This window comes from Salmo trutta, unplaced genomic scaffold (assembly GCF_901001165.1).
Source record: "Salmo trutta unplaced genomic scaffold, fSalTru1.1, whole genome shotgun sequence".
Lineage (NCBI taxonomy): Eukaryota > Metazoa > Chordata > Actinopteri > Salmoniformes > Salmonidae > Salmo > Salmo trutta.
This window is the reverse complement of record NW_021822981.1, coordinates 54,040-63,094: the sequence shown is the minus strand read 5'-3', so window position 1 is coordinate 63,094 and position 9,055 is coordinate 54,040. Positions and strand designations below refer to the sequence as shown.

Sequence of the window (9,055 nt, the reverse complement as noted above, 5' to 3'; positions counted from 1 at the left end):
CACAGGCAGGGAGTCAAGTCAACCAGCGTGTTTCCCCCTGTTACTCCGTTTCTATTTTCTTTTGCTAGTCTTTCTGTGTTTGCCCACTGCCTGACCAGCCTGCCTGCCCTTCGGTATCTATTGGACTGTACACAACCATTCTCTTGCCTACCCCCGTTTTGGGATTAATAAACATTGTAAGACTCCAACCATCTGCATCTGGGTCTCGCCTTGACAAACGGTTTTTAATTAGATTTCATGTGATCTTTAATGCATCTTCTATATTTTATTTGGTCTTTGATGTACCTTTGTACAAGATCAAAGAGCATCTCGGGACAGTTACTGTCTGTGTTTTGTCTGGAGTTTCTTCATGTGAGTGTGCAAAGACACCAACATTGTGCAAATAACTGAAGACATTCACTTACATTTGTAAAAAAAAAATGTTTGTCTCTCACATGGTAGAGGTTTGATATGATGACAACATAATGTGCTATCTTTTTCAGTCTGTGTTAACAAACTCCCATGGTCAGATAACATGCCTTATCAAGCGTAAAACATAACCTCCTAACATTATGCAACAGTTTCCATGAAAACAATACAGGAACAAAGCAAAAAGGTATTTCAACATTGATTTCATAACATAAACCACCTTTTGGGAGTTTGCTAAGTCTCAACCTGCCACAGGCCATCTGTCATGTCTGCTTAACGTTCACTGATACGGTCACGGGTTGTCGTATGAATTGGACCAAAATGCAGCGGGTACGTGAATGCTCATAATACTTTTATTTAGAACATTTACACAAAACAAGAAACGAACCGACAGCTAACAGTATTGCAGGCTAACCCTAGCAGTGCAAAAACAACTTCCCTCAAAAGACAGGTGAAAAAGGGCTACCTAAGTATGACTCCAATTTAGCAACAACGATGTACAGCTGTTCCTGATTGAGAGCCATACCAGGCCAACACAATAAATACACAACGTAGAAAAAAAACAGAACAATACCCGACAACCCAAACAAACACAACCCCTGGCCACGCCCTGATCCGAACTACAATAACAAACAGCCCCTTACTGGTCAGGACGTGACAGATACCTACGTAACCAGCAAACTAGACTGCAATAGAGTTTGTATATTGTTAATGACCAAGTCCTTAAGTGACTATATAATTGAAAACATATATAGCTGCCAGTAAACAGGATCAACATATTTAATCACGTACTAATGGCCAACTTCACTGCATCAAAACTACATCCCCATCAGCATCCTCAGGAACTCTGGTTCTTCTGTCCAAATATCAGACATGGGGCATATGGAATGGTCCCACTGAGAAATGGGTAGGTTACATTCTGTCCTCTTACAAGGTGAAAATAAAATGCACATCTCATTACTGTGTTGACCTGAGTGCACTTATTCCTTACACATGCACTTTAGTTTTCAATATTTGAGTCAGTGGCATCTGTACGTTATTGTACAGTTTGTATAGTATTTCACTTATTAATACAATTGACAGTAGGCGTATGCAATATTATCACACTCACTGTACATCACAAACCACACTCCCCCATGTTTGAGAAATTTTTGAAGCAAGACTTTGGTTGACATCTGATGCTTTTTTGAAATGTACCAATATTCTGAGGAACGACCGCATCTGTCTGCCTACAGTATAAACAACTGCACGTCTATCATGTTCACAACAGACTGATCCTGGGCATCCTGCAGTCATTCACCATGGCAACCGTCTTTGTGCTGACCATTTTCATCGCCGTTCTCTGCTCAGTTCAGGGCCGATCTACAGGGGTAAGTGTCTATCTGAGACTATTGGGAAAACCCTGTGCATGATGAATTATTTGCGTTTTAAACATTTTAACCTATTTTGTTGCATATTTCCTTCTGCTGTTGGCATACAGAAAGCTTCACTTGAAAGGAGTGAAGAGGACATGGAAATTGGTGTGTTCATCCTGTCTTTATAAACATTTAGTTGCTGACATTGTATTATGTATCTAAATATCATGTTCCATAAATTAAACCTGGTTTATTAATCATTCATTGTTAGAATGTATATGACGTACAGTACCAGTCAAAAGTTTGGACACACCTACTCTTTCAAGGCTTTTTCTTCATTTGCACAATTTTCTACATTGTAGAATAATAGTGAAGACATCAAAACTATGAAATAACACATGGAATCATGTAGTAACCAAAAAGTGTTAACAAATCAAAATATATTTGAGAATCTTCAAAGTAGCCAACCTTTGTCTTGATGACAGCTTTGCATACTCTTGGCATTCTCTCAACCAGCTTCATGAGGTCGTCACATGGAATGCATTTGAAAAACTGGTGTGCCTTGTTAAATACATTTGTGGAATTTCTTTCTTAATGCGTTAGAGCCAATCAGTTGTGTTGTGACAAGGTAGGGGTGGTATACAGAAGATAGCCCTATTTGGTAAAAGACCAATCCAATTAATGGCAAGAACAGCTCAAACAAGAAAAGAGAAATGACGAAGTTTCTTCAAGTGCAGTCGCAAACACCATCAAGCGCTATGATGAAACGGGGCTCTCGTGAAGACCCCCACAGGAAAGGAAAACTCAGAGTTACCTATGCTGCAGTTAATTAGAGTTACCAGCCTGAGAAATTGCAGCCCAAATAAATGCTTCAGAGGTCAAGTAACAGAGGAGACTGCATGAAACAGGCCTTCATGGTTGAATTGCAGCAAAGAAACAACTACTAAGAGACCCCAATAAGAAGAGCCTTGCTTGGACCAAAAAGATGAGCAATGGACAATAGACCGGTGGAAATCTGTCCTTTGGTCTGAGTCCAAATTGAGAATTTTGGTTCGAACCGCTGTGTCTTTGTGAGATGCAGAGAAGGTGACCGGATGATGTCCTGCATGTGTGGTTCCCACCGTGAAGCATGGAGTAGGAGGTGTGATGGTGTGGGGGTGCTTTACTGGTGACACTGTCAGTTATTTATTTAGAATTCAAGGCACACTTAACCAGCATGGCTACCACAGCATTCTGCAGCAATACGCCATCCCATCTGGTTTGCGCTTAGTGGGACTCATTTGTTTTTCAACAGGACAATGACCCAACACACCTCCAGGCTGTGTAAGGGCTATTTGACTAAGAAGGAAAGTGATGGAGTGCTGCATCAGATGACCTGGCCTCCCACAATCCCCCGACCTCAACCCATTTGAGATGGTTGGGATGAGAGTGAAGGAAAACCAACAAGTGCTTAGCGTTTGTGGGAACTCCTTCAAGACTGTTGCAAAAGCATTCCAGGTGAAGCTGGTTGAGAGAATGCCAAGCGTGTGCAAAGCTGTCAAGACAAAGTGTGGCTACTTCGAAGAATCTCAAGTATAAAATATGTTGAACAATCTTTTTGGTTACTACATGATCCCATATGTGTTATTTAATAGTTTTGATGTCATCACTATTATTTTACAATGTAGAAAAGAGAAAAATAAAAACACTTGAATGAGTGGCTGTGTCTAAACGTTTGACTGGTACAACATATTATCTTATTGTAATATTAGGGACACAGTTGCATTTAAGCAATTTTTTTTATTCCCATTCCGCAGACAGCACCCGCACCAATAGCATTGAAGAGGAGGATTTTTCTGCTTCAACGCTCATTGAGAAGGCCAACAGAAATCTTGGTAAGGCAGCCTGTATATTCCTACCCTGCATTTAATGACACCGAGAATGAAACACAGATAATAACCTTCACTTGGTGTTGTTTTCTAGGGAAAAGACTTGACGAGCCACTAGTCATGTTTGGGGACTATTGCAGTAAATACTGGGTTCATGAACGCTGACCCCTGCACAGCTCACACCTGCAAATGGCCGAAGTCCTCTAATGGGAACGTTTACGTGCCCTATGTGATCTCTATCAATACTGTAAATATTTTCTTCTCTGAAATTATTTTCTTCTGAGCTTAATGGTTGGTTTTACTGTACTATATGAGTCTGTGTGTGCGTGTGTGTATTGAGTTTCTGACTTTCTTGTTGCTCCATTGAGCAGCGCCCCTGGGAGAGGTCCTGTTATTGAAGGTGGGCTGCAAACCTTTGCTGCATCAACCTGCGTCCGATTCTTTCCCGAACCAATCAGAGGGACTTTGTGGACATCCAGTCTCTGTCAGGGTATGACCGCTGCACATTACGAGACCTGTTATACTTGTCTTCTGCCACTCTTATTTACTTAGTGTTTACATGACAATTTACTTTACTGTTATTGCTACAAAAAACAACTACTTTATTACTTTTAGAAATGACCTTTATGTCTTCCGTATACACTCTTGTTTGTAGCTGTTACTCGTATGTTGGACGCCAGAAAAATGGCCAGGTGGTGGTCTCTGAATAGGAACGGATGTGTCCATCTGTCTGTGGTGCAGCATGAACTGCTGCACGCCTTGGGCTTCAACCACGAGCATTCGCGCAGTGGACCGTGACAGCCATGTTCAAATCCTGACTCAGAACATTTTGCCTGGTTAGTGCTTTCTACATCCACAGATGCTGAATTTATAATATATATTTTTAAATAACTTCGTAGGTAAATAATAAATACTATTGTTTACAAGATATGTAAATATTATTCCTGCCCATTTTGAGTAATACATATTAGTAAAACTTTAATAACTTGAATGTAAACTTTAGTGTACTACTATCTGATTATAATAATACATTAGTATTTCATTATTTGTAAACATATAGAAACACTGACATGGATTTATAAGCTTTTCAATTAATAAGCATTTATAACATTCATAATATCTGTAAAGCAATTCTTTATAAGCGTGACTTATTCATGAAAGTTATTATACTGTGTAAGAAAATGATTTATCATGCATTTTCCATCATAGGAAGGAATCCAATTTCAACAAGATCACAACGATAACCTGGGGACTCCATATGACTATAATTCTGTCATGCAATACTCAAGGTAAGTTGAGGACATAATGGAAAGGTTTTCTTTACTGCAATAACAGCTGTAATGTTGTATGGCTAAAATAATTGGACCTTTCATAGTCTACTCATGTCATCCTTTAATTGCAATTGATGGTGTGCGAGCTTTCTGCCCAATGTTGTCTGGTTCCAGGTTTGCCTTCTCCAAGAACAATCAGCCCACCATTCTTCCAATCCCTGACAATAATGCAGTTATTGGCCAGGCAACTCAGATGAGCCCTATTGACATTCTGCGGATCAATCGTCTCTACTAAATGCAGTAAGTGCCATTTTCTAAGGAGATCTGTTTATCATAACTGCAAAAACTGTTGTGATTATTATACCTGCCTGTAATGCTTCACGATACCTGTTGCTCAATCAATTTGAGATATTTGGGAATATAGTATTTGAATTGAATTGAGTGATATTCTGTATTTATACTGTTATAAATTGGTGTACAGATTATTTTTTAAAGCCTTGAGCACCATCAACTCAAAAGGCAGAAATACAGCATGTCAATTCTAATAATATTTTATTTTTCCCTTCTCTTTTATTAGGAAAGCAGGTGGACTGATTTGAAAAGTGCGACGGTAGAGCGTCTGCTGAGGATTGTAACTGCAGTTATAGCTTGCTTTTCAACTTTGAACATGAATATAAGAAACAAATGATAATTTATGCTGATAGAATGAATTGAGATGCAGATCTGTATCCGTATATCAGATCTGTTATGGCTTATCATAGATAGAACATTGGTATGGCAAAGCAAAGTACTGTGGTCTACTGAAACAGTATCACAATAAACATGTGTAGCAATGTGTATTTGATAGCCCGTTCTACATTTGTTATGGTTTATGTTTATTTTTCTGATTGCAAAGGGTACATTGATGGTGATTATCATATAACGTGCACAGGTGTGCAAGTGGATTAGTGGGTAAAACTAAAAACCTTCTGTATATTTTTAGGGCCGTTAACAAGCTATCTCACCAAAGACTACAGTAATAATCACATGTCCCAACTCCCACACGCACAGAATATCCTGTATTATACAGCAAATTTAACATTCTGTTACTTTTGCATTTTCGAAGTCTGAAACAACGACATGAGCTTAAAATCGTTGTAGAGTGAGTGTCCAGTAATACTTTACAACATGGTTCCATTTGTAAAAGGTTTATAAAGGGCGTATAATTAGGTTATTAATGATTATTTCATCATTTGTAAATGCATTTTTTTGCATTATAAACCATTAATTAAGATGAACCTTTATATATTGTCATACAACTTTATTTCTCACTTTTGGGTGTGATGCATTGGTGTTCTGTTCCATGAACAGAGGAGGATGGTTTTAATGATGTGTCTTGACCCACTTTTGATGCCCTGGTCAAATGTACATTATTCAATCATTCCTAATATATTACCTCTTACCAGATGATATAAACACAGGTAATACCTTTGATTGGTGAAACAGTGGAGGAGGTATCCTCTCACAACGTTGAATGTTATTGTTATCACACCCACCACGCACTGACTGAATATGTTTAACAAAGTGTTGAATCTTCTCTCATGTGTGTCGCGATGATTACCCAATACTGCCTATAAGTACAGTATATCTGAGCTCTGAGTGAACTCTAAAATCATCTATAAATGACTTACTCACATGTACCCAATAAGGTATATCTTGTTTTAAAGTGACATACCTATGAATATTTATAATTGATTCATCAACATTTATAACTGCTAAAAGTATACCTTGTTTTAAAGTGGCAATCCACTGACCAGGAACAAATGAGTTACCAACATTTATAACTGCTGAAAATATATATTTAAAGAAAGTATAAACCAAATGACAATTTATTAAAGAGTTAGGTGGACCAATATTTATACCTTCTAAAAACATACTTTAAAAGCCAGTGGAAACCTTCTTCCAATTTGTGAATGAGTTGCAAATATTTATAACAGCATTTAATCTCCTCAAACAAGCAATACATAGTAAGAACAAAATGTAATTTAATAGAATGACATATTGGGAAAACAATTTTAGCCTATCATTGGTATAGTGAGTAGCCTAGCTAATTCAGATAAACAGGGGGTTTGTTTTACTCCCCTTTTTAACATTACAAGTCAGAATATAAATTGGAAACAGATGAACTATTTAAAAATACAACATTAACATAGATGGTCCTCTTCTGTGTCTTTCTTGTCAAGCATTTTCCCATCCTGGAGTTTGAGACCTTATGGGAATTTAGCAATTTAGCAGACACTCTTGCTACACATAACTGTACTATCATCATTATCATGATTTATTCAATTTATGCTTAGCTAGTTATGTTATCCACTGCTAGCTAATAATAATAATAGCTAGCTAGTGTTTAACATTACTTGCTAACACTAATAGCTAGTTACCACAGATTAAAGGGGTTAGCTAATTATCACAATTTTTGCTAATACACTAGCTACTAAGTAAGAGTCTGAGCGAAGAAAGCAGGCGATCATAAACAGTGCCTCTGGAAAGTATTCAGACCCCTTGACTTTTTCCACATTTTGTTATGTTACAGCCTTATTTTAAAATTGATTACATCGTTTTTTTCTCATCAATATACACAAAATACCCCATAATGACATCGCAAAAACAGGTTTTTAGTAATTTGAGCTAATTTATAAAAAAATGAAAACTGAAATAGCACATCTACATAAGTATTCAGACCCTCTGCTGAGTAATTTGTTAAAGCAGATCTTCTCAAGCTTTGTCAGGTTAGATGGGGGAGCATTGCTGCACATCTATTTTCAGGACTCTCCAGAGATGTTCGATTTGGTTTAAGTCCGAGCTTTGGCTTGGCTGCTCAAGGACATTCAGAGACTTGTACCGATGCCACTCCTGCGTTGTCTTGGCTGTGTGCTTAGGGTCGTTGTCAGGTTGGAAGGTGAACCTTCACCCCAGTCGGAAGGCCTGAGCGCTCTGGAGCAGGTTTTTCTCTCTGTACTTTGCTCCGTTCATCTTTGCCTTAGTCCTGACTAGTCTCGCAGTCCCTGCCACTGCAAAATGGTTCTGGAAGGTTCTCCCATCTCCACAGAGGAACTCTGGAGCTCTGTCAGAGTGACCATCAGGTTCTTGGTCACCTCCCTGAGCTAGGCCCTTGTCCCCTGATTTCTCTGTTTGGCCCGGACAGCCAGCTGTAGGAAGAGTCTTGGTGGTTCCAAACTTCTTCCATTTAAAAATGATGGAGGCCACTGTGTTCTTGGATACTTTCAATGCTGCAGAAATGTTTTGGTACCCTTCTGTGCCTCGGCACAATCCTGTCTCGGAGCTCTACGGACAATTCCTTCAACCTCATGGCTTTGTTTTTGCTCTGATATGCACTGTCAACTGTGGGACCTTATATACTGTAGACAGGTGTATGCCTTTCCAAATAATGTCCAATCAATTGAATTTACCACAGGTGGACTCCAATCAAGTTGTAGAAACAACTCAAGGATGATCAATGGAAACAGACTGCACCTGTGCTCAATTTCGAGTCTCATAGCAAATGGTCTGAATACTTATGTAAATAAGGTATTTCTGTTTTTAACCAGTTTTTGCTTTGTCATTATGAGTTATTGTGTGTAGATTTCTAAGATAAAAAAAAAATGCATTTTAGAATAAGGCTGTAACGTAACAAAATGTGGAAAATGTCAAGGGGTCTGAATACCTTCCGCAGACACTGTAAGTATGATTTATTTACTTTGAAGAACTGCTAAAATAGTGATTTTGTCAGACAGCACATGACCTTGCTGGAAACCTTCACAATCTTCTCCAGTCTGTTCTTGTTGCACACGTTCAAATGACTAAACCAGGCCACCATAGAGAAAGACTGAGTATATAAACACAACAGTAAGGAGAGATTGCTACTTTTTTTTAAACTTTTTTACTTTTCTGCACAACATTTGACTCTTTCATTACGCTATGTGTTCAGGTAAATGTAATATCTATGTTGAATGAGAGAACCCACTGACACGTGATTGAGTGTTTGGGTTGACATCAAAGAGTTCACAGCAGCCGATATTACATCAGAAGAATTCACAAGGTGTTATTGTGGTCCCTTGCGGCTCAATTGGTGTAGCTTGCACTTGAAATGCAAAGGTTGAGGGGTTTAATTCCC

General features: G+C 38.5%; 1 pseudogene; it reads left to right on the top strand.

The window, feature by feature from the left end:
- The first annotated feature begins 1,709 nt into the window (after positions 1 to 1,709).
- On the top strand, positions 1,710 to 5,197 carry LOC115187854 (low choriolytic enzyme-like; annotated as a pseudogene).
- Positions 5,198 to 9,055: the final 3,858 nt, after the last annotated feature.